Genomic DNA, 27,950 nt, shown 5'->3' on the forward strand with positions numbered 1-27,950 from the left:
CCAAACATTTGCTTCACTTAAAGCCTGGAAAATACCATGTCATTAAATCATGTTTTCATTTCAGAAGATGACTGTCAGACCCCAAACTATTTTATTATTATAGAAGATAGGAACACATATAAAGATATTACATTTTTAGAAGAAATCAATCAAATTGTAATTGATTTCTTTTTTAGAAAGTTTTTATAATGAACTTATAAATCCCTAAACCTAAACCACAGAGAACCCTGTACAAATTTGCTTCATGCCCATGCCCATACAAATGCCCCTCTACCTATAAGTTTATCAGTTATATCTTATGGGAGCTACATCCACTGGTAAATGATAAAATTTCCTTGAAGAAAGGACTTGCTCTTGTACACAAGGACATTGCTTATGGTCTGGGATCTTCTATAGCCTAGATTTTGAGCTCAAACTGTATCTACTTTGGCTGAAAGCAGGCAAACAATTGACATAGGTTTTAAGGAACAAAGCTTCTGAATTTAAGGGAAGACATAAGCAAAAATAAATTAGTTTCCTTAAACCATTTAAAAGTCTTTGAAAATAATTCTAATACTGTGTTTTTCTTGGGCAATACAAATAACATTTGGTCATTATAGAAAAAGAAATGTAGGTAGGTAAAAACTTAAAAATCATTCATAATCTATAAATTTGGTCATGAAATTTCCAAATGTTGATGAAATTTTCAAAAGAGGGATTTCATTTAACTCCTCATTAGCAGCTTGCTTAGTGTACATAGAATAATACATCAAATATTTCTATTTTATTGCATATTTTCTACACTATGACTTTTAAGTTTATTATATGTATATACACTAATGCAATATAACCAGCTTATTACTGGAAATTTTTGTTTCAATCTTTATTTTATTTTTTAAAGATTTTATTTATTTATTTGACAGACAGAGATCTCAAGTAGCCAGAGATGCAGGAAGAGAGAGAGGGGAAGGGAAGCAGGCTCCCTGCTGAGCAGAGAGCCAGATGCGGGGCTCGATCCCAGGACCCTGGGATCATGACCTGAGCCAAAGGCAGAGGCTTTAACCCACTGAGCCACCCAGGCACCCCTCAATCTTTATTTTAAACAAACACCCATATATTGGCATACTTATGCATAATCACATCCTAAATTCCCAGGAATAAAATTTGCCAATAAGAGGAAATGTAAATTTTTAAGACTTTTGATGAACACTGTCAAATTGCTACGCTAAAAAGTAGGTCCCATCAACTTCCCAAAAGGGAATCTGTGAGGATGTCCATTTCCTCATTCAAGCTATCTTCACCCTAATCTTGATTTTTTTTATGGACTGAAAAAATGGCATCTGTTTTATTTTTTATGTCTTTAATTACCAGACAAGATCAACAATTTTTAATCGGTCATGCATATTTCTTTTATGATAATGCTTACGTGTTTTGTCTCGCCAATTAAAAAAGTTACGTTTCTCCATCTTCTTAATAATTTGACAAAACTCTTATTAAAGATATGTTCAGTCATATACACGGTAAATTTGTTACTTGTCTTTTATTTTTAAAGCCTTCAAACTTTGAAATGAAACCCACAAATCCCTTCTCTCTTCCTTTTCCCCAGATTTCTTGAGTTTTTCAGGTCTTTGCAACTCAAATATTTTTACCAGGGAAATCACTGACCTAATAATACAGGGCTGCAGCTTGAAGTCACACATGGTCCTGAGTCACATTTCTGCCAGCTAGTTGCTGTGCGATCTCCGGAAGTGATTCAGCAGCCCTGAGTTTCAGTTTCCTTATCTGTGCTGGATAATTTCTAATATCCTTTCTTGTTCTAAAATTCAGTGATTCTAGTTACTAACAAATACTAAAGTTTTCATTTGGTGTACATTTATATGTTTTAGAGGAGCATTTGCTTTCAGCTTTAATAGAAAATGAAATGGAAGTTAATGAAGAGAAAAGCTTGCTCAAGTAATTGATTTATTAAAAAAATAAACTTCTTGCTCAGCATGAAAATGCAGTTGGTCTCAAATAAACGTCCATTTGAAAGGCAGGCCTCCCCCGGAATGTTCTATCATTATTACAGGTTGCTCCAGTTACCAAAAAAATTCCCTGAAGCTTACATAATCCATCCTGACTTTATTTAGAGGCTGACACCGAAGCAGAAGGGACAGGTGACTAACAGGCCACACAGGGAGTCGGATGAAGGGATGAGCGTAGACCCCAAACTCCTCGTCTCTGAGGAAAAATTCTTCTGCTACACTGCATTTTTAAGGCATGGATCCCAACTAGAAGAATTTTGACTTTTGGAAAAGAGCAAAAAAAAGGTCATATTATTTACCAATATCATGTCATACCACCATGGCTAATGTGATGGTCATGTCATTCACTGGAAGGAATTTCCTGGAGGGAGTACCCAGGACTCAGTGTAACTCAGCTCCAAATGCAGGGAGGCAAGGCCTCTGAAAATGCACTGCTGGACGTCAACATCTGGCTCTACTTGCTGTGACCGCTGTGACCTGAGCAAATGACTACTCCTCTCTCACAGCAGCATGTCTGTCCTCAAAATGCAGATAAAGATGTACCTACTCCCTTGACCTGCAGAGAGGATCAAATGCATTCATGCATGCTTTGTGCTTTGGTCCGATGCCTACACGGGTGAGAGTCCTCAGCAAATGTTAGGGGTCAGTGAGATACTGACCCAGATAATACAGTATTCTGAAATGTACAGAGTTGAAATCAACCTTTCCCTCGACCCCTCCTTTCCCAATCTCACTGTTGGCAGAGGTCAATACAGATTATTTGAATAACTGACAAGGACTTTTCACGAGCAGTATTTACTGACTTTCTATGGTATGCTCAGAAGGATGCTGGGCTTGCTGGTTGAGGAACAGAAGATGAAAGAGAAATGAAACGTGCCCAGGTGTTTCCTCTTATGAGAACAGCCCCTGACCCACTGCTCCTAACTGGGCCCATTTAAGCAATCATTCCCTTGGTGTTTCCTCCACTCGGGATGAAACCAGTTAAAAAATAAAACCGTAGATCAATGTCCCCCCTAAATAGGACCAACAATCAATTAGACAAGATAATAGAAGTTTTATTCTTAATAGTGAACCATATGCTTAATACAGTAATAAATTTATAACAAGAAATAACAAGAAAATAAACTTAAAAACTTTAAGTTTTAGCTTAAATTAGCTTGCAAAAGAGAAATACTGTATTCCTATAAAGTCTTCAGGGCTCTCAAAAGCACTTGTAAATGTAATAAATTTCAAGGATGCATTTTCATTGGAATTGCAATTATTAGCAAATTTAGAAACATGTTCTGGAAAAAAAATCAATAAGGAAGAAGAGCCAAACAACTTTTAAAATTAAAAAAGAATAAAGAGAAAAGAAGGAAGAAAAATTTAAGCTAAAACTTATATAGCCTGACAGTAAAAATACAATATGAAACTACAAAAAAAGTAACATATTTTTTCATATGATGAAAGACGTTTTAAATTAGCAATTAAAATTAGCAATAAAATAGCTATAAATTAGCAATAAAATTAAGATTATTTAGTAAATAGTTCTAGTGCATTTGATCAACTATTTGAGGAGCAAATTATAATGCTAGACTCTTATCTCACACCACAAGGAAAGGGAAATGAGTAATTGTTTAAAATTAAACTGTAAAATAGCACAGAGATTAAAGATACCTTTCTAATCATAAAAGCAAAGAAAGAAGCAATGATGACAAAGTTTTAAGAGATTTGATGTCAATCGAAAAAAAACTCTGTCAATCCAAGAATACCATAAATACCATTAAAAGGCAAATGACATACTTGAAAGTTAACTCAACATGTTCTTATGCCATAAAAATTAAAAAGATAAAGATGAATATACACCAAAAAATGAGCAAAGGGCATGAATTTGCAATTCACAAAAGAAAAAAATGCACATATTATTATGCATACAAAAAATACTTAACACACTTCTAATCAGAATAATAAAAATTAAAATAACAGTGAGCTATCACTGATTTAATCTATCAAGTTGGAAAGACCCAAGAAGTGTAATATCAGCAAAGATGACCTGACTAGGGTCAAAGTACTTATAACAACTATGAACAATGAACAAACTATTTTTGAGGACAATTTAGCAATACTTTGCAAAAACCTTAAAACAGTGAAATCTACTCTCTTTAGACATTCTTATGTTCTACGAAAAAATAGAGATACTCATAAAAATGTGTATACAGGGCTGCCTGGGTGGCTCAGTGGGTTAAATTCAGGTCATGGTCTCAGGGTCCTGGGATTGAGCCCCTCATTTTGCTCTCTGCTCAGCAGGGAGCCTGCTTCCCCCTCTTTCTCTGCCTGCCTCTCTGCCTGCCTCTCTGCCTACTTGTGATCTCTCTCTCTGTCAAATAAATAAATAAAATCTTTTTAAAAAATGTGTATAGAAAGTCACCACAATAGTTGTATAAAAAATACTAAATTTTAAAGAACTGTAGAACACAGAAGGTACAATTTGAGAAGCAATTTAAAATTATGTCCTTGCAGAGGGGAGGGGTTCAAGAGGCAGCATAGAAAGAGCCTGAACTCACCTCCACTCATGGATACAACAAATTCACAGCAATATATGGAAATCTTTTTCTTCTGAAAAATACCTCAGAACTGGATGAAAAGACCTCCACAACAACATAAAGATGCGAGATAAGTATGAGAGGAAAGGAACTCACCCCAGCCACAATGACCCACAATTGAGAAGGGCTCCCCCAAATATTAAACTTTACTTTGAAGAGTGAAGGGACTGTGCCCCACATCACACACCCCAATGTATGGGTCTGGCACCAGAAAGATGAGCCCCCAACATGCCCAGTTTTGAAAGTCAACAAGATTAACTCCAAGGGAACTATAAAACTGAAGGGAACAAAGAACTTGCTCTTTAAGGGCTTGGGTGCAGACTCTCCTGCCCTGAGTTCCAAGGCAAAATTGATAGTTGGAAATAAACCGTAAGTAAGAGACCCACTTCCTAATCATAAAGTTGCTGCAAGAGAGGCAAGAATCTGCAGTGACTTCGTCCAAGGAAGACAGGAGGGTGGCAGGCACCATTTTTTGTAATCTCCTCCTAACTTACCGGTCAAGGAGCTGTCAGACACCAAAAATGCCTGCTAACTCCAGTGGGTGTGCATTCTGCCCTGGCCACAACACACAGATGTGCCACAAGCAAGCCCAGTGAGTACCTGGTGCCCTGAGATGCCCATACAGCGTGGGTACCACAACCAGGCTGGTCAAACGCCCCGAGGCCTGCCCACCCCCTTCCCCGAGCAGGCACAACCTGTCCCGACACAGCCAGTGGGCAGAGACCACATCAGGGATGCCCCTTGAGTGTCTGGCTCAAGAGGCCAAGAGAGACTGTGCTTCTGAACCCCTATTACCTCCCACACAAGACCATTCCCTTCAAGACTGAGAGAGCTGTTTCACCTAATACACAAAAACACGGACTGAAAGTCTTCTGCACAACAAAGTAAACCAACACCAAAATGGAAAACCAGCATACTGAATGGGAGGAGATGCTTGCAAACCATACATCTGGTAAGGAGCTAATATCCAAAATACATACAAAGAACTCACATAGCTCCACAACAACAACAAAATTGACAACCTGATTTAAAAACAGGCAGAGGATCTAAATAGAAATTTTTTTCCAAAGACAGCACAGTTGGGCAACAGGCACATGAAAAGATATTCAGTGCCGCTAATTATTAGGGAACTGCAAATCAAAACCATAAGAAGATAGTGCCTCACACATGGTAGAACGGCTATCAAAAAAGAGAAGAAATAACACAAGTTGGAGAGGATGTGGGGGAAAGGGAACCCTCACGCACCGTTGACGGGTTTGTAAACTGGTGTGACCACTGGAGCAAACATGATGGAGATTCTGAATCACCACCCGATTCAGCTATTCCACTACTGGATTTTTTATCTAAATGTGAAGAACCTAAGTCAGTAAGATATCTGCTCCTTTTTTTCCTTGCAGCATCACTTATAATAGCCAAGGTATGAGAACAACCTAAATGTCCATCAATGGGTGAATGGGTAAAGATGTCTCTCTCTCTCCCACACACACACACACAACGGAATACTGTTCAGCCATTGAAAAGTATGAGATCTTGCCATTTGCAACAACATGGATGGACCTTGAGGGTGTCATACCAAGTGGAATCAGTCAAGAAAGAAACACTGTATGATGATTTGACTTATACATGAAATCTAAAAACAAATTAACAAACAAAACTAAGCAAAAATGAATTCATAGACAGAGAGAACAGACTGCTGGTTCCCAGAAGGGGAAGGGTGGGGAATGAAAGCAGTCAATTGTAGGATGATGTACGGTACCGAGACTTTTGGGAGTGATCGCTTCGTGATGAATACAGATATTGAATCATAATGTTGTACGCCTGACCCAAAATTATGGTCTTAAATACTTAGGGTTTATGTTAAATGGAAAAACATTTGACCACTTAGTAAATGTAATATGGTACTACCTTTATGAAAAAGAAGGTATTCACATTAAAAAGAGAGATACAGAAAGAGGCATAAATTGGATGAGTCCATATCAAAATGTTAACTGTGGTTTATCTCTAGGTGAAAGGATTACAGATGGTTTTATTTGGTCTTTTGAGATTTTTCTACATTTCAATTTCTCTGCAATAAAAATGTACTACTTTTGAAATCTGGAAAAGCAATCATATTTTGAAAAATACATAGGAAGAACCTACAAAACAGTTAATGGAAAAAAAATCAAGTTTTCTGTTGCTGTTGTTCTTCCTATTATTTAGATTTCATATAAACAGGAATTGATTTTGACCAAGAATCTGGTTTATCAGAGAGACACATTCGCACAAATAAGGCACCCTACAGCCTAAGGGAGACCGATTGCAAACATGGACGCATATACAAAGAAAAGCAATTTTGCCTAACAATTATGTTTTAGGTAGAGCTTCCCAGGCCTGACAATTTCTCCAGCTGCCTCTGTTTTTGACTGATGGAGACTGTGGCAGGAGGTTCTTGAAAGTGATGGAAACAGGGGCACCTGGGTGGCTCAGTGGGTTAAAGCTGCTGCCTTCGGCTCAGGTCATGATCCCAGGGTCCTGGGATCAAGCCCCGCATCGGGCTCTCTGCTCAGCAGGAAGCCTGCTTCCCCCTCTCTCTTCCTGCCTCTCTGCCTACTTGTGATCTCTGTCTGTCAAATAAATAAATAAAATCTTAAAAAAAAAAAAAAAAAGAAAGTGATGGAAACAACTGAGAGCATGGCTGATGGACTCCCACCCCTAACTGTGCAGGACTCCAGGTAGTTTATTCTCCCCTTACTGTTACTCATAAGCTAACCTGACAGTATACGGTCCTGAGTGTTCCCCCTCTGAGATCTCTGGGGAGAGCACCTGCCCTGAACATTCCAAGGCTCTAAGCAGGGAGAGTGCACTTATGCTCAGAATGGGTCACATTGGCTCAGCCCACCCAGCTGTAACTCCTCAGTAGCTGCTTCACCATCCTGGTCAGAAGGGATGGGAGCCTTCCTGAATACGGGCCCGAGGGAGCTAGCATTCAGCTCCAGCAGCATGCTTCTGATGTCCACCACAGAATGCCTGTTCTCTCCCTTCAAGCTCTCTGGAGTCTCTGCCCCAACAACCTTCCAAGTTCCAACTCCCTCCTCAGATCTCCACCCTCCATGGATTTGGCTCTGCCTACCTTTCCAACTTTATCTTTTAGCTCTACTGCCCACCCCTTAGACTCACCTACCCCCACTGGACTCCTCTCTTCTTCAAACAGGCCAAGCTTGTACCTGCCCTAGGACCTTCCTGTCTGCTGCCCTGTTGGCAATGGAATGCCCTACCCCAGACTGGGGGCTTCTCCTTGTTCCGATCTCAGCACCCCCTTCAGGAACCAAACTAAACAGCCCAGTGTTCTCACCCACTCACTCTCGAGAGTCCAACACAGAACCCACTTGTGTTTTCCTCACAGAACTCATAGAGAGTCCCTTGTTCACTATGTCTCCATGCCTGGGGCTGTAGCTGGCATATCAAAGACTTCAATATTTGCGGAATGGCTCACTAAATTAATAAGCTGTTGGCTATACCTTCCAATTAGATATAGCATGTTACCCCTCCCAGCGTCTCCATAGCTACCATTGTAGCCCAAGATACCACCATCTCCTCCTGCATTTTTCCACTAGCCTGCTAAGTAAATCGGCCTGCTTCTACCCTTATTACCCTTGTGCCACATCCCACCCCAAAGTCTACTCTCAACAGAGCAGCCACAGGAAACCTGTGTAAATAGGTCAGATCATGTGACTCTTTGGTTCTGACACTCCGGAGGTCCCAACTTCACCGGAAGCTAAGGCTAAAGTCCCTACAATGATGCATAAGGCTTTGGAGATCTCACTCACCGCACCTACTCCTCCCCCGCTCGGCTCCCTGTAGCCACACTGGCCTTGCTGCTGCTCCTTGCTCAAGCCAAGAACATTCCTGCCCTGCGGCATTTGCACCAGGAGTCTCTGCAGTCTGCAACTCTCTCCCCCCAGATACAAGAACGGCCCCCTCACTCATTCCAAGTCTCATCAATTGCCGACCTCACAGAGAGGACCACCCTTCCCATAGCCAGAATTGCCCATCTGCCCCACCTGTTGTATTTTTTCCTCCCTAATACATACTATCTCATAAATTATTATGTTTATTTCCTATTTCCAATTGCTGGGATATGGACCCTACAGAGGTAAGGATTTTTACCAGCTTTGTTCATCCTCCTCCCCAACATCCTAAAGCAGTGCCTGGTGCACTGTGGGCTGTCAGTAAATATCTACTGAATGAATAAAAACAACCACCGTAGGAGGAACAGAATGCGTACTGATTTTGGAACCACTTGTGCCAAATGTGGTGAAGACCACTTCCTTATCCCGTCACTCCTGCCCAACAATTTTTAAGTGTGACATCCCATCCCACAAAAGAAAGTCCGAAAGTCAACAGATACTTGTAAAAAGCAACCACAGGAACTTGGTGGGTGCAGAGTCCAGAAACGGAAAGGTTCTCTTCTATGAAGCTCCTTTCACCGAGATCCCCTTCCATTATCAGGACTATTAGGAGCTATAACCACCTTGGTGAACCAGGAGAACAGTGAGGAATTATAAGGAGTAGCCCCCAAGCCCCCAGATCCAAAGAGGCACAGACGCTTGGCTGTCTGGAACAGACCTTTGAATCACAGAATGTCAAAATCAGGTGGAATCTTTGTGGCTCCAGAGGCCAGTCCCCTCACTCTACAGAGAAGAAAAGCTAAGTGCCGGGGACGTTGAGGTCACCCCGGCATTTCCTAATCCTAGTTAGAGAGGAGGACAAACACTAAAGGAGAAAACTTTTAAAAAATCATTTATCTCAGAAAAAGACTCTTCCTGACCCTAACCCAAGCCTTGCAGGCTGATCCCGGATGTAGGTCTGCATATTGATGCGTCACAGCAGATTCAGAAATAATTCCTCTTGTCTGAGTCAGATAACGCTGCATATTTTAATTCTGCCAGCCGCTTCAGACCCTGTGCTGTCTCACACGCACGTGACATCTTATTAAATCAACTATTGGGGGGGAGGGGGAAGCCAATTTAAAATAGACTGTCTCAAAAATTGCCTTTATATAATTTATGAGTTTTAAGTAATCTCTATTCAGATTGTCACTTCCAAGAATCTGATTAAAATTATTAGTTTACAGAAGAAAGGCTGAAGTGAGATTTAAAAGAAAAAGAAAACCTTGCAGGTTTTTCTTTTGATTTCCGCACCTACCCTCGAGATCACAATGCTAACTAAAACTATACATATCGTCTCATGCGATGGGAGGAGGTGAGACAAGCCAAGTTAATAACACTGCCAACAAAGGCAGACGATTATATCTTTATTCATAGGCTCTTAAAGTTTTTAAAATGCAGCATAGCCATCGCCAATGACTGACATCTACATCTGGGTTTGCTTGTGCGATGAATTGTCAAACTAGTATTTCATTAATATAGATATTTTTTTCATTGTAACTTTTTTTTTAAGATTTTATTTATTTAATTGACAGAGATCACAAGTAGGCAGAGAGGCAGACAGAGAGAGAGGAAGGGAAGCAGGCTCCCTGCTGAGCAGAGAGCCTGATGCGGGGCTCGATCCCAGGACCCTGGGATCATGACCAGAGCCAAAGGCAGAGGCTTTAACCCACTGAGCCACCCAGGTGCCCCTCATTGTAACTTTTAAAGCACTGAATTCAAGCATGCAATGTGGAGTTGCTATGAATTACTGAGCTAGATCAGTCTTCCAAAGATTTAGCTTGGATGCAGCAACAGAAAGGTGAGATCTTTGTTGGGGATGGATGTGAATGTTCTGAGACCCACTGAGCTTTGGGAAAGGCCTTACAGCCATGTCTGGGGCTGGATGGACAACTTTAAGTGGTTTTCTCTCTCCCTCCATGGGCTTAGCAGAAAAATACCTAGGAAGCACAGTATGCAGAAGTATGCCCTAAAAATGCAGCTCAGAAAGCTTCAACACAGTTGGCTTTAGTGTAAATGGAGGAAATGTGAAGGAACTAGGTGGCGAGAAGAGGCCCTTAGAAGTGGGTCTATAACGTGGTCCTGGGAACCACAGTCCAGAACTCCGGAGGGTAAGGAACAAGGCTCCCTGCAGCCACGCAATGACTCTTCGCTAGCTAATCTCCTTTGCTACTTCCCTACTTTCTCTCTCTTCCAATAATCAAGATGCTTATTTTTTAAACCAGTGAGATTATGCCGAAGGGATAAGACCAAAAGTTTTGTGCTGTACTATAAAACAACAAGTGCCGCCATCTATCAGTAATTCCCTTCACTCACTCCTGTCCTTCATTCACTCCCCCATTCCACATTCACGGATGCCTTACATTCTGTGAGGCAGAAAATCGGACATCAAGGTGAGTCAGTATTACATGTAAGAACAAAGAAACTCTTTCGAATGTGCTGAACCATCTCAGACCCCAAAGAATATGAGGATGGACCACGAGGTTTCCTGTTCACATAAGGGAAAAAAATAATGAAGGGGACTCAGGGTCATACTGGTTGGCTCCAAGACATTGCAATTTCAGATTCTTTCTTTTTTTTTTTAGATTTTTATTTATTTATTTGACAGACAGAGATCACAAGTAGGCAGAGAGGCAGGCAGAGAGAGAGAGGGAGAAGCAGGTTCCCTGCGGAGCAGAGAGCCCAATGCGGGGCTCGATCCCAGGACGCTGGGATCATGACCTGAGCCGAAGTCAGAGGCTTTAACCCACTGAGTCACCCAGGTGCCCCACAATTTCAGATTCTTGAACAAAGAAGGAAGTGTGTCTCTTCCTCTCAAGATGCTACCTATGGTAGCTCATTGGCAAAAATGCCCTTAATGTCCCACCTTGCAGACATACCGTTGGGCAGTCCCTACCACACTCACTCTGGTCTCGGCCATGTGGCAACAGAAACTCAAAAGATACATCCTATGATAGAAGCCCTGTGTAGCAAATAAAGGGTTTATGTGCAAACCTAGACATGTTAATCAAATGTTATCTAACTCAGATCTTGAGGCCAATTTGCTTTATGTTTCTTGAATCATAAACATGTGAAGTAGTTAGAGTTTCTGGAATCACCTCAGATCCAAATCAACTAAAGTTGGTTTAAGTGATGTAATTCTGGAAGGAAAGATAAATGTGAAAACAATATATGGCAGAAATGGCTGGTCGGGAAAAGGTTTAGCAAAAAAAGCAAATATTGAAAAGGATAAAAGAGAGACTTCTGATAATGGCTAGAGGGACCACATTGCCCAGCTCCCTTTGCAAGACTGAGGCTCTTACTCCCTCAGAGTCCAAAGGTGTTGGCAGCTGATACCTCTTAGCTGATTCTCTTTTTAGGCATTTCCCTCAGCCAAGGAGAGCTGCCTTGCCCAAAGTCATATCCCCTTCCTTGACTTGCCCAAGGTCATACTCAATGACATCTCTGCCGGATTAATGCAATCCTTTTATTTCAACGCAAGACAACTGCCAAGCTACCCCAGCTCCAGGACTTCCTCCACAATTGGCTGTGGCAGTTGTTATGACTACATGCCATTTCTACTGCTTCCTTTTCCCAGTCCCACTTCTTTCACTTCTTCACACATGTGTATCCCGAGACACTGCCCAATAAAATCCCTGCATGGCAGACTCCCAGTCAGAGTGTATTTTCTGGAAAACTGCATCCAAGGCACTTTCAGAAGCATGGCCTTGCCAGATGCGAGTATGGCAGCAGGAAGCCATCACATAACGGGGTAACGCCAACAGAGGGAAATGACTAGAAGCCGTCAGATGCAGGAACATTGCATATGCATGAAAAGGAAGAGAGGGAAGTAACCCAAGAGAAAAAAAGTAGTTGGTAAACAGTGCTAAGCATATCCTTGTGACTGTGACCCATGTTTTTCACAGTCCTGAGAATGTAAGAATCATGTTTGTTCACAACATTGAAAAGTCACAGGAGCCAGAAAATCAAAAGGAACCAAGTAGACAAAAAACTTCTCTGCTTGGGGCGCCTGGGTGGCTCAGTGGGTTAAGCCTCTGCCTTTGGCTCAGGTCATGATCTCAGGGTCCTGGGATCGAGCCCTGCATTGGGCTCTCTGCTTGGCAGGGAACCTGATTCCCCCCTCTCTCTAGCCTGCCTGCCTCTCTGCTTCCTTGTGATCTCTGTCAAATAAATAAATAAAATCTTAACAAAAACAAAAACAAAAAACTTCTCTGCTAGAAGAGAGAACAAGGAGAACATGGTCATGTTACCTAAGAGAGAAATGTTAAGAGGTAGGAAGATGTCAAATGATCGAATGAGACAAACACACAGATCTTCATCTTCAGGAATACAAATGAAAATCTAAGAGAAGACTTGAAGGCATGAAAATTATAAGGAATACTTTGACTTTTTGTAATGAATATGAAAACTTTGAAGACAGGCTGTCCTCCAGGCAACAGATGATGACACATTGATTCAGAAGTATAAAACTGGACTACATCAAAAACCATGGAAGAAAAGACATCCATAATTATTTTTGAAAAAGCTTTAGACCTACTTTTGCCAGAAAGCTGTTTAAAGCTTTGCACCTGCCAATAACCCCTGGGCTATACAGTGTCCCAAGTTAAAGAAAAATAATTGACATTCCCTGATGAGCTACAGGCAGGCCTTCTCTAGAGCTGACGAAATAGCAAGAAACAGAAAAGTGCCATCTGAGTGTGGTAGAACATGCCTTGGGGGGTAGAGACAAGCCCTTCAATGTGGATGTGAGCTCTCTTCAGCCTAAGAAGGTAAACCCCTTGGCTCTGAGCTTCTCCGACTTGGAAAATTCAACTTCTACATGGTGTGTTGATCACCCCAGTTTTGGCATGCTTCCCTCGCAAACTAGGGAGATACTAGGGAATGTATCCATTCACCTGCACCCTTAGCTGACGTACTAGCTTTACAATACATGTGAGCTGGGTCAGTAGACAAACCAAGTACAGCAACCTTGAACTGAGTGTTCGTTATCCTTCTTGAATATAATTCACTTCAGAAAGTTCTGACAGTAAGCTAATAGAGAGAGCAACTGAAATCGAAAAGATGTAGTTGATAACTTTTTGCATAAAAATATGAGGGCTGTTGTATTTTTGTTTTACCTGCATTTCTCAAAAGCAATGTTTTTCATACTTGATTCTGTTACCCCCAAGGTTCATGGGTACACTCACAGGAATCTTGAGTAGTCAACAGGGATTTTATATTTTTCTCTCTCCAATCATCTGAAAGGTAACTTTTTTAAAAATCTGGAGTAAATGAACGGGCAAAGTTGGATTTGGCCTGCAGGTCATAGATGGTAATTGTGAATGGCCTCATGATTTTGTCACAATTGTCCCCAAGTAGTACTGTTTAAATTGTTGAGTTCTGATAAGAACAAAGTAGAGCCTACGTTTTGCATTTTCATCAAGAGATGGCATGAGTAAGTACTTTGCAGTGATGGGGAAAACAAGAATGAGGGCCTGAACTGGGCCTTTCCCAAGTGCATGATACTTGAGGCTGAACCCAATGATCCTGGGCTGAAGCAATGAGTACACAGTCACATCACACACAATGGTTTGAATTCAACAAAATGTTATTAACCACATATAATGAGTGCTGTTAATTTGATGTTTATGGTTTCATGGTATATAATTATGAGCTATCATAATAGGCATATTCTAAATTTTCATATTCTATGAATGTTATTCTAATTATCTTTAAAAATAATTGGAGTGATCACAAGTTGATCAAAATATTTTTTCCTTTAAAACCCAGTCTACACTTTTCTGAGATTTAGAATGTCTGCCTTGGAGAATCAATTAAAATACCATTAACACTACTAAAAGAGTTCAGTAATGAAGAGATACAAAGTAAATACACAAAAATCAATAGCATCCTTAAACGCCAGCAATAAAAGGGTACAACACATAATGAAAAAAGATAATCACTACATTAGCACAACATATGATAACCAGGAATAATATTAACAAGAAGCATTCAGAAAGGACATATGTTGGAGGAAAAAAAAAACATAAAACTTTACCTAGAGACTCAAAAGCACTTGAACAAATGGGAAGGCATTTGTGATAAAACTAAGTAATACTTAAAAGGCAATTATTCTGAAATTTAATTATACATTTAATTCAATTTCAATGCAAGTCCAGACAAGATTATTACTGAAATGTGACCATATTGGTCCAGAAGAATAAAATGGTAAGAATAGTCAAGAACGTGTAGCAAAAGATAAGAAATGAGGATGTGGTCTGAAAAAAAAAACCAATAATTATAAAGTAAAATCAATTTAACAAGTTTCTAGCAGAACTTCTTAGAGTCTTCTATGTAAAGTATGAATAATATCTAAGGAAGAGGATGAATAGAAAAGTATGTGGCATTTACGAAGTATATTTGAATAGGAAACAACTCCTTATACAACAGCTTTTCTGCGTATCTCCTGTACACCAGAGACCATAGTTTGAGAAGAGATAGTAGTAAACGTCTCCTGGCCTCCCAGTTTCTCAACCTCAAAGCCCTTTTCCCTCAGTCTGCTTCAGCCTTCTCACACCACTCCTCACACCCACACCTCAGCAGCAGCAGCAAGTGTACCACCGCCAACCGTCACATTTCACACCTCTACAGGCAAACCACCAGCTCTTACCCTCCGCGCTCACTTGCGCGCTGCTTCACCTCTGCCATCTTTTCCACCTCATGGCGGCTGTCAATCCACTGATCTACTCTTGGCTTTCTCCCTGTTCACCAGCTTTCTCCCCTTTGCTCGCTCTGGATAGCCTAGATTCCACATCTTTCTTTTTCATCATTCCCCTGATCTCAACTCCCTTGGCCATCTGTTCCTCACCACACTTGTCTAGACAAAACCCTAAATGTTGTAGAACACAACTCTCCACTTCTCTGCCTTCAAACAGTTGAAAGTTTCAAGGAACAAATTTATGCAATCTGCTTTATGGAGCATCAAAACGCTCTAAGACATTGCTTTCAACCTCTCTCTCTCATCTCTGAGAAGACTAGTCAAACTTCTCTTCTCTCCAGATTCCAAGAATATATGTGCTCCGGCTTCTACCTGATATCCCCACTACACAGTCCATACAGAACACAAGCTCATATAGAAACACTCATCTTTCAAACGCCAAATCAACACTCCTACACACCCCCATCTTTTACTTCTTACTAAAAGAAATGTGCATCCTCTTATCAATGGGCATTTTCCCTACTTGTCCTCTAGATTGTACATTACTTGTCCCCCTAGAGGACACCACCTGGCATGAATCTCTCCTCTGTTGAATCTTTTCTATCTGTGTTTGTAACATGCTCTAATACCATTCGTCTTAAAAAATGAACATACATGCATACAATAACCAAAGAGTAACAGAAACAAATTTCAGCTTGTTCCCCAATCTGCCCCCTGATACCAGCCCATTTTTATGCTACTCTTTAACATTTCTCAGTAGAGTCGTCTACATGTGCTTTTTCACATTTTTACCTTTAATTCACTCCTCAACCTACTGCCATCTGGCAGCCTTCCACCTCTGTAACTCCCACAGGTGCCGCTCTTGAGTCAAAATCACCAACAATCACCAGTAGACCGCCTGCCCAAAGAGATAGCTTTCTGGGGCGCCTGGGTGGCTCAGTGGGCTAAAGCCTCTGCCTTCGGCTCAGGTCGTGATCCCAGAGTCCTGGGATCGAGCCCCACATCGGGCTCTCTGCTCAGCGGGGAGCCTGCTTCCCTTCCTCCCTCTCTGCCGGCCTCTCTGCCTACTTGTGATCTCTGTCTGTCAAATAAATAAATAAAATCTTAAAAAAAAAAAAAAAAAAGAGAGAGAGAGAGAGAGAGAGATAGCTCTCTGATCCCCTAATGTCTCTCAGCAACATTTGACAGAATTATCTCCACCTCGGTCAAACTCTGTCCTAGGCTCCTGCCTTCTCATCGAAGGCACCTTCTAGCTCACTGAGCACAATGTATCAGTCCTCACTGCTGGCCCTTCCATCTCCACCCAAAGTTTAAACTTTTAAGATTCCTCAGGAGCGGGCCTGACCTCCTATCATTCTCACTGGATGAACTCAACCATTTTTATGCTTTCAAGTATCACTTATATCCTGATAACTCATTAAATTTATGCCTTCAGGGTGCCTGGGTGGCTCAGTAGGTTAAGCCTCTGCCTTCAGCTCAGGTCATGATCTCAGGGTCCTGGGATCAAGTCCCCCATAAGGCTCTCTGCTCAGCAGGGAGCCTGCTTCCTCCTCTCTCTCTGCCTGCCTCTCTGCCTACTTGCGATCTCTCTCTGTCAAATAAATAAAAAATAAATTTTTTTTAAATGTATGTCTCCAGTACAGACTTCTTTGGACTTGAGATTCATATATCCAATCTCTTATTATTCAACTCCACTTGACTATTACACAGATATAGCAACGAGAACATATCCCAAATAAATTTTATTTTCCCCTCTAAGTGATACTATCATCCACACAAATTACTAATCCCAAAACTCTGTGGTCATCATGGATTCCTCCCTTTCTTTTACTCCACTCTCTTTAATGCGTCTGTGAGAATTATCTATTTAAACAGACCTCAAATCCGTTCACTTTGCTCCATCTTTACAGCTACTCTCAATCACCACCCTCTCTCCCTGAAGAAGCTTCTTTGGAGTCCTTGCTTCCATGGTGACCTCCTCCGATTCATTCTTCATAAAGCCGTCACTGATCTACAAAAAAATCTAAGTCAATGTTCTGCCTCTGCTTAGACTCTTTTAGTAGTGAACCCTTCTACTTAGGAAAAATTTAAAATCCCTTAAAATAGCCCCCAGACCTTTTAAAATGCAGACTCTGCCAACCTCCTGAACTTCATGATGTGCCTCTCTCCCCCCGTCTTGAAACAAAACCACAATCTTTGGAACACACAAAGGTCCTCCCAAATAAAAGGCCTTGACTTCTAGAATTATTAAAATCTATGGCCATTTTATTTCCTCATTTAACATCCATCCTGCACCCCAGAATATAATTTTCACAAGTTCAGAGCCAGACTATGTCAATCTCTTTACTGTTACATCTGCTGTAATGAACACAGGTGCTTGGCCATTGTAGAATCTCAAGATTTTTTAAGTTAGTGAATGAAAACAAGTACTCTCCTTGCCCACTCACTCTTTTCACCCCAGATAGGGCTATCATCCATCTTCATATGTTTTGAAAAGATCATTTTTTTCAGGGCGCCTGGGTGGTTCAGTGGGTTAAGCCTCTGCCTTCAGCTCAGGTCATGATGTCAGGGTCCTGGGATTGGGCCCCGCATCGGGCTCTCTGCTCAGCAGGAAGCCTGCTTCCCCGTCTCTCTCTGCCTGCCTCTCTGCCTACTTGTGATCTCTCTCTCTCTGTCAAGTAAATAAACCTTAAAAAAAAAATCATTTTTTTCATGGACATGGTGAGTTAATATTATCCACCATGGTGAGTTAATATTATCAAATAATCAATACCAATATAAGTTACTCTCAGTGTGCTTATGACAATTTCAAAAACTACTTCAATACACTGGTCTGCAATTACCATTCATTCTGGATCTTCAATTTACCAAAAGGCATGTGAATCCACTAAAAATGACAAAAAAGATAGGCATTTCAGTGAAACGTACTCTCAAGAACCATGCTCTGTCTCGTGCAGCAACTGCCACAATGGTACATCAAATTTTATAAAATTCAGTCTCCAGTGTTGCTGGAACACATGGGTTCCCTGACCTTCCCTTCAGATCTCATCAGATGTTTTCAAACATCATCACCGGCAAGTCCCCAGGCCAGCATGGCAAAGGACTGGCTCCAACCAACAAGAGATGAAAAGAAAAGTAGGTGCACCAAGGGAATTACTCTCTGCAGGGTCGGCTTCCATTTTAGACACTTAGTGCCCAGACTTCTGACCTACAGTGGTGCGTGTCTGGGCTAAGTTTTTGGCAGACATTATAGACTGTCTGGAGCAGGACCACTGTTGACTGTCTCAGTGGATATTCCTCCATGGCATTTCTAAGCTCAAAACCACCTGTGAATATTTACTTTCTTAGCTCCTGGTCCATTGCCCTTGAGACCCTGTCTTTCCTGTGGGCTCATGAGCATAGCAGTATGGCCCATTGTCCTGAAAAAAGGGTCCATTGGCACATCCTGGATATATACATTTGTTCAGGAGTCTAGGAGACCCATATAATATATTTCAACAATAAAATGAACATTTTCATCTCATTATATTTGGGATTATCTGGATGTACTCTTCATAACTGAGCACTGCCATGCAATTTTTGTGCCCCCCTTTTTTTTTAATTTACAACGCACTGTATATTTTAAGTACTATTAACAAATGACAAAGAAGTTAATTTGACTGATAAAGGATTCAGGACAGATGGTATTTACAGAATGTCCTTTAAAAGAAGACATAAGGGCATCTGGGTGGCTTAGGTAGGCGTCTGTCTTCTGCTCGGGTTATGATCCCAGGGTCCTGGATTTGAGTCCCACATCTGGCTCCCTGCTCAGCAGGGGGTCTGTTTCTCCCTCTGCCCTTTACCGTGTTTATGCTCTCTCTCACTCTCTCTCTCTCTCTCTCTCTCTCAAATAAAAAAAAATCTTTTAAAAAATAAATAAGAAAAAAAGAAGACTTTAGAGTGGTTCAAATTTAGAAAGTGGAGACAAATGAGTCTTCATGCCACAGTTGATGGTACTCACATGCCAGATCCGAAGACCCTGTGCCTCCCAATCCATGATACACACACACTGCTAGTATTTAATTAAGTTCAGCAAAATACTACCCCTCCTCATGGTGAATCAACATAATTCATTTGAATTTTATTAGCTATGGCTTTGTTTATATTTAACTAGTAAACTGACTTGTCTTTGTAGTCATATATGAGGCATAATTATTAGAAATATATACCTAATTTGTGTTTATACATATTTAAGAACTATTAGAATAAACATATAAATCAAGGCCTGTTATTTTGGGTTTTTTTTCCCTTTTAAAGGTTTGTAGATCCTTTCCTAGTATAAAAAGCATGTTCGGAATCAGACTGATCTGAGTTCAAACCCCACCTCTAACAACAACTCGTGCCGTGGTCTCTACAGAGCAATTTACACGTGCCCTTGGAACCACAGCTTCTCCAAGTTGTAAGCCCATCAAATGTGTTCTGTCCTAATCACCGAGCCTACAGTTGGTGAGAAATAATACCTGGTCTCCCTTTAATTGACTCCCTGACTTGCTGCTGTGTAAGATCACCTTAAAAACGGAACTCCACCTCTCCACTGAGTGGTCACCCGTTAATGTCACAATATTATATTGGTATTAATCCTGTGTATTTTTATAACGCTTAACTATGTTAATCCATAACTATGCAAAGTAATTAAGACAAGATGAGCCCAATCTTACTGAAGTGGAAAGTAAATTTTTAAAATAGTCAAGAGCCTTCCTGAGAGTGATCCACTGATACGGGATCAATGGTATAGTTTGCACTCAGCTTCTCCAAGTCTTTTTAGTCAAGTGGCACTGTTCTCTTAAGTATAATATATCCAGATTACAATCAAGTAAGTCCTCTAAATCCCTTCCGTGTGGCATCATGTTGGTTTGCTGATGAGTACAAGAAAAGGTGTCACTTTTTGGCAAATAATGTGCACCCTTATAAAACAACAGGAAGTTGAAAAAGAAAAGCTGGACAGCCATAACAGGGAACACTGGTTTTAAAGCAAAGACACAGATTACTGACCTTGAAGATTTCATTTTTTTCCCTCTTTTCAGCATTCCACTCATAATTGCATCCTTTTAAATTTTAAAGCCTATTATCAATCCATGCTACAAAGAGATTGTGTAATGGCTTTAGAAATTATATTAGGTCAGAGAACAAGTTATTTTTTTTTCTAATGACCCAAGATAATATGAGTGATAAGTGATTTAAGCTTTGGCCATGAAAATATAGATACACTTGAATTTCCACTAAAGTTAGGAAACTTCTCACGCTCATCTTTTTATCCAATATTGGTTGAGAGCCAAAGAAGTCAAAGACCAGTGGACACTACTAACAGAGAAATGACAGTGTCCAGGCAGGCATAAAAATTCCCTCTTGAGAGTACCCCATATCCTTCTCTGTGCTCATGTCACGAAAGATCTAAGCCCACACTACCAACAAACAATAGCTCCCGGTGCATTAAGATGAAAGATGCAGGAACACAGGAACAATATCAAGAGTAGAGGACTTCAAGGCTGTAACACATGATGCCACAGGTACGTATACTGGCTTAATAGAATTCAATCCCTTCTAAAGGCATGCAAAGAGGAGTCCAAAAATGTTGCTCAATTCGTATATATAATAGAGGAAAAAATTAAAACAAACTGGAAGTTCAAAAATATTGGAATGATCATATAATTTATTCAATACTTGTGACAGGATCTCGTTCAGCCACATTAAATAGATGTTTACAAAGAATTCTAAGGACATAGGGAAGTGCTTTTAACATGATGCCTTTTCCTTTTTTTCCTTTTTTTCCTTTTTTGATGCCTAGTATTTCTTAAGAGGTGTAAATATTCAGTGTGATCCCAACTGTGTATAAAGAAAGTATATGGGTGCACAGAATAAAGTTGGAAGGAAATACATGAATACTTGTGATAATTTTACATTATTGAGACTAGAAGGAAATATGTTTCTACTCATATTTAACCCGTATTTTCCTATATGTTTCAATTAATTTTATTAATTTTTTTTCTCAGTAAAGACATTAAGTTACACACCCTCTACAAAACTATTAACTTGAGTTCCTTCTATTGCAGAAGGGATGACCTTCCTTCAAAACTAGACTTTGTTGCACCAGAGATGAAAGAATGGTGTGGATCAATTGAATAAAGGTTTGGGGATCTGTTACCTCAGAGGGGACTCCAGACTACCTTTGGGAATTCCCACACTCCAACTTCATGCATTTTAGAGAAGGGTTTTCCCCTCTGTTAACCCCTGCATGGAGACTCAGGAAAGTCAAACCTGCCACATGATTGGCCCCTTTTGTTTTACACAATGAAAACTGAAACAGTTGGCAATCAGGGCATTGGAGACTTTTAACAAGGATCAGGTGTGGTACATACCTTTACCAGAATACTGAATTTTTCCCCATATAGAAAATCATATAACAGTGGTAATTTTTTTTCTTTATTGGTCTTATATAAAATCTAAAGGTAGATTAAAATGAGGATTAAAAAGGAAGAAAAAGAAGCACCGAGCTTTCTCTTCCCTCAAATTCTATTCCCCTTAAACATAGCACCTTCCATTGACTACTGACCTGCCACCTGTCTTCCATTTAGTCTTACTCCAACTCCTTCTTACCTCTTTGATCTGTCAACCCCTCTTCTAACCTGGCACTACCCAAAATGGTTATTCTGAGTACATTTTATTTTAACCCACAAGTTAAGGAATGGATATGGAAGAGTAAATCAGCACACCACTTCCTTTATAGACAAAGTCTTGCTACAAAAAAAAAAAAAAAAAAAAATTAAAACAGAAAAAGGAACCAAAAAATGTCATCTGAAATAAGCAGCATATTTGGAGATTTTGTTGATTTATGTTTTGGAGTAAGCTACTTTTCCTTGTCATAGATTAGTAACAAACATTTGAAAATCAGCATTAGTCCATATGTCAGTTGCTTTAAAATTCTAGTTCAATGTGTTCGATGATAAATGCACTGGATAAAATAACACAGGAAAACAGACCAAAGAGAGTAGTGAGAGACTAGGACGCTCAGAAAAGAAGTCTGTTAGAAAGGCACAGATGAGTTGGTAAGAAAAAGTTAGCCCAGCAAAGATCTGGAGAAAGAATTTCTAGGTAAAGGAAACAAGGAGTACAAAGATCCTGACGTGCAATAGAAAGTTAAATATGATAAACTTATTAAGTATTAAATCAATTTTGGAAATCACCTTGGATGGAGCACCCAAAAAGGGTGCTACAGAAGACAAATTCCATAGGCTGTTAAGTGAGATTTCGTTTACACAATATTCCCTCGTCAAACAAGTATGGAAAAAGTCGAATTAAGTTTAAACCACCAAAAACCAAACAAACCAACCTCAGTTACTAAAGCACATTTTACCTCTCTGTGTTGCCTAAAGCCCAAGTGGAGATATGCGATTTAACAATTTAATTTTACAAATGAAAAAAGGAAGGTCTGAAGATGTTTGGTGATTTCATCCCCACCCACTAGTATGCTAATAAATGTTTAGAAGAAAATTAGAAACAAAAATATGTAAAATATGATTTCTACATATGTATATATAATATGTGGAAGGGGAGTAAAAAGGAATTTCTTTTAGTATCTTTCTGAATTTAAGTGCAAAGGATGTTTTATATGAAATTCATACAAAGAAAAAAAAAACAAAAAACACCAGTTAACAAAATGAAAAGAAGCACATACTTATCAATAATTACTTTAAAAGTAAATGGTTTATGGGGCGCCTGGGTGATTCAGTGGGTTAAAGCCTCTGCCTTGGGCTCAGGTCATGATCCCAGGGTCCTGGGATCAAGCCCCACATCGGGCTCTCTGCTCAGCAGGGAGCCTGCTTCCTCCTCTCTCTCTGCCTGCCTCTCTGCCTACTTGTGATCTCTCTTGCTCTCTGTGTCAAATAAATAAATAAAATCTTTAAAAAAAAAGTAAATGGTTTATATACTCCAATTAGAAAACAAAGGATGGCAGGATGCATTTTTAAAAAAAGAACAAGACCCATCTATATGCTTCCTACAAGAGACTCACTTCAGACGTAAAAACACAGACTAGAAGTAGAAGGTGGAAAGAAGATATTTCATGCAAATGGAAACAAACAAACAAACAAAAAGCCTGGGTTAAGCAAGAAGGGCATTACGAATAATAAAGCAGTCACACCAACAAGAGAATATAACAGTATTGTAAATATCTATACACTCACCATCGAAGAACCTAAATACAGCAAATATTGACATAAAAAATTGATAGTAATACAGTAGAGGACTTTAATACCCTACTTATACCAATGGATAGATCATCCGGGCAAAAAAAAATAAATCTATATGTATATGTATATCTATATATCAATAAGGACACAATGTCTTTGAGTGACACATTAGATGATATGGGCCTAAGAGACATATAAAGAGCATTCTATCCAAAAGCAGCACAACTCACATTCTTTCCAAGTGCACGTGCAACACTCTCCAGAACAGATGACATGTTACAGTGCACAAGTCTTGATAAATTTAGGAAGATTGAAATCATATCTTTTCCACCTACAACAGTATGACTTGAAATCAATCACAAGAAAAAAACACAAATACGTGGATTAGACAAGGTGCTACTAAACAGTCAATGGGTCAGAAAAAACCCATGACAGGGAAGTAGCCCCACTGATCACATAGAAAATTTAGTTTGGGGAAGACGGCAGAGTAGGGGGATCCTCCTCCCGTGGATACAACTAGGTAACACTCAGCATCAGTATAAGCAACACAGAAACTGACCCTAAGACTACCAGAGCAGATTCTCCACAGCTAAAACTTAAGAAAAGGCCACACTGAAGAGTGTAAAAGGGCAGAGACATGGTCGAGAGCCAAACAGATCCACTGTCTGTCTAGAGCAGGGAGGGACAGAGAAAAGAGAACCAGACCCTACGCCAGGCACCCCAGGCACAGGGGACCCACATGAGGAAGAAAAATCCCAGTAACATTTGGCTTTGAAAACTGTAAGAGCCCAACAATTAGTGAAGCTTAAGATCTGGAACTTTAAAAATCAGTGACCTCAGCTCTGAGAGAGCCAGAAGAGCACAAGGTAGCAAGCTGCCACCCTTAAAGAGATAGCACAACAGACAGCCTCAAGGACACGCAGCACAGAAGCAGCAGTTTGAAGAACCCGTGGGGTATATAGGAAGGAGGTTTGTATACTAACCTCAAAGGGGCAGGGTTCCCCGAGAAACCTCTCCAAGAACCAAAGGGCTGGCAGGCACCATTTCCCTTCCCCATACCTCAGCCTAGAAACACAGACAATACAACGACAGAAACAAGCTGAACATCAGTGCTCCCCACCTAGCTTGTTAATAGCAAACCTGAACCCAATTTCTCCACCACAGCCAGGGCATTAGTTTTCCAGGGCAGCTGACACCCATGGCACACTGGTGCAATCCTTGCTGATACCGCACAACCCACCCCAGCATTCTCCTTCCAACTAGTACCCTCCAATATATCCATGGCCAGAGCCCATCCACAGTAGTGCCGCAAGCCTGCTGGCACTGTGCAAGTACCACCACCAAGGGCCGGTACCACTCCAAAATGACTCCTTCCCAAGGGAGAAGGGGAGATAACACACCAATCTCATGGCAGCCCCAGCAGTGGGCTGGGGCAGACATCTGGTTTGAGACAGGTCATGCCCAACCATGAAAACTTCAGAACAGATAACACAGGAAAAGCAACCTGTGGTTTGGTGCTACTACATCTCTGTTAAACACCTGGTCTGACTCAACTCATGCCCAAGGCAGCCCTAGACTGGCCCACTGAAAAAAATAGGGACATAAACCTGCCCACAACAGGCAGGGAGAGGAATTGTAGATGACTGGACCAAAGGCTAAAGCGGCTCAGCAACAATGTAGGACACACACAATACATATAGGAGACATCCTTAAAGCCCAGTTTTGAGTGAACAAGTGACAAATCACTGCACGGCACCACAAGACCTCTTCGTCATGAAGCTACCACTTTCAAGAGTAGAAGACACAGATGACTATCCAAACACTTTTAAAAAAAGGCAGACAAAATGGGGAGACAAAGTAATATGTCCCAAATGAAAAAGCAGGACATCATCATGGCAAGACAGCCAAATGAGATGGAGGTGAGCAATATGCATGATAGATAATTTATAGTCATAAAGATACTCACTGGACTTGAGAAAAGAGTGGAGGACCTTAATGAGATGAGACCCTCAACAAAGAGACAGAAAACATAAAAAGAGAACCTATCAGAAGTGAAGGACTCAATAACTTAAATTAAAAATACACTAGATGGAATAAATAGCAGAGAGAGGAAGCAGAAGAATGAATCAGAGACCTGGGAATGGAAAGGAATCAAGCAAAGCAGGAGAGAGGAAAAAAATAATAGTAAAAGAGAAAAGAGACTAAGGGAACTCAGTGACACCACCAAGCAGAATAGCATCCAGCTTACAGGCAGCCCAGAAAGCAGAGACAGAAAAGGGAGCAAAAAATTTATCTGAAGAAATAACAGCTGAAAACTTCCAAAATCTGCATTTCTGTTTCCTTCCCCAGCTTAAGGAGATGCAGAGAGTCCCCAACAAAATAAACCCAAGGTACACCAAGACACATAATGAAAATGGTTTAAAAAAAAAAAAGTGATAGAGCGCACCTGGGTGGCTCAGTTCATGATCCTGGAGTCCCAGAATCGAGTCACACATCAGGCTCCCAGATCCATGGGGAGTCTGCTTCTCCCTCTGACCTTCTCTCCTCTCAAGCTTTCTCACTCTCTCTCTCTCAAAATAAATAAATAAATAAAATATTTTTTTAAAAAAAGGAAAAGGAAACAGTGATAAAGAACTTTAAGAGTTAATAGAATACAAGAGAAAACCCATAAGGCTACCAGCTAATTTTTTAGCAGAAATTTTTCAAGACAGAAGAGAGTGGCATGATATATTCAAAATGCTGAAAGAAAAAAACACTGCAAACAAAAGTACTCTATTTTACAAAGCTATCATTCTGAATGGAAGGATAGCTTCCCAGACAAACAAAGCTCCAAAGATTTCATCACCACTAAATCACCCCTAGAAAAAATGTTAAAAGGGACTCTTTGAATGGAAAGGAAAAGCCATAAGTAGCAATAAGAAAATTCGAGAGAAAGCAATAAAGTATATCTATAAAAATCAGTCAAAAAAGTCACAAAACAAAAGGATGTGAAATATGATACCACATACCCAAAACATGGGGGGAAGAGGGAGAGGAATGAAGAGCGGGTTCAACTTAAGCAATCAATTTGACACAGACTTCTGTAGGCGTAAGATGTTATATACATACCTAATGCTAACCACAAATCAAAAACCAGTAAAAGATATGCAAAAAAATAAAGAGAAAGGATTCCAAGTGAGTCACTAAAGAAAAACAGCAAATAGAAGAGAACAGAAGAAAGCAACAGAGAAAAAGTACAAAAACAACTATAAATCAAGCAACAAATGCCAATAAGTATGTATCTATCAGTAATTACTTAGAAAGTAGATGGACTAAACACCACAATCCAAAGACACAAGGTGATAGCATGGGTTTTTAAAAAGCAAGATATATAGGCTGGCTATAAGAGACTCATTTCATAAATAAATCAGAGAAAGAATAACATATGATCTCTTGATACAAGGAATTTGAGAGGCAGGATGAGGGGTTGTGAGGGGCAGGGAAGGAAAAAGTGAAATAAGAGGGATCTGGAGGGAGACAAACCATAGGAGACCCTTAATCTCATGAAACAAACTGAGGGTTGCCTAGGGGTGGGGGGTGGTTAGGGATAGGGAGGCTGGGTTATGGATGGGGAGGGTATGTGCCATGGTGAGTGCTGTGAAATGTTTAAGCCTGATGATTCATAGCCCTGTACCACTGGGGCAAATAATATTAGTAAAAGAGAGAGAGAGAGAGAGAGAGAGAGAGACTCATTTCAGACCTTAAGACACAGGCAGAGTGAAAGTGACCTGGACCATTTTCTTACACCATCCACAAAAATAAATTCAAAATGAATGAAAGACCTTAATGTGAGACAGAAAGCCATCAAAATCCTAGAGAACACAGGCAGAAACCTCTCTGACCTCAGCCATAGCAACTTCTTACTAGACATGTGACCAAAGGCAAGGGAAATGAAAGCAAAAATGAACTATTGGGACTTCATCAAGATAAAAAGCTTCTGCACAGCAAAGGAAACAATCAACAGAACTAAAAGACAGCCTACAGAATGGGAGAAGATATTTGCAAACAACGTATCTGATAAAGGCTTAATATCCAAAATTTATGAAGAACTTACCAAATTCAATACCCAAAAAACAGATAACCCAGTTAAGAAATGGGCAGAAAACACGAATACACACTTTTCCAAAGAAGACATCCAGAAGGCTAACAAACATGAAAAGATGCTCAACGTCACTCATCATCAGGGAAATACAAATCAAAGCCACAGTGAAATACCATCTCGTACCTGTCAGGATGGCTAAAATTAACAACATGAGAAACAAGCGGTGTTGGTGAGGATGCAGGGAAAGGGGAACCCTACTGCACTGTTGGTGGAAATGTAAACTGGTGCACCCACTCTGGAGGTCCCACAAAATGTTAAAGACGAACTATCCTATGACTCAGCAACTGCACTACTAGGTATTAATCCAAAGGATACAAAAATACAGACTCAAAGGGATACATGCATCCCGATGTTTACAGCAGCATTATCAACATTA

General features: G+C 40.3%; 1 protein-coding gene across 1 annotated transcript in view; it reads right to left on the reverse strand.

The window, feature by feature from the left end:
* NELL1 (neural EGFL like 1) overlaps window positions 1-27,950 on the reverse strand; it is a gene marked incomplete at its 5' end in the record, with an annotated part of 852,276 nt that overhangs the window by 500,013 nt on the left and 324,313 nt on the right. The gene's annotated exons all lie outside the window — the stretch shown is intronic.

Source organism: Martes martes (assembly GCF_963455335.1).
Source record: "Martes martes genome assembly, chromosome: 10".
Classification (NCBI taxonomy): domain Eukaryota; kingdom Metazoa; phylum Chordata; class Mammalia; order Carnivora; family Mustelidae; genus Martes; species Martes martes.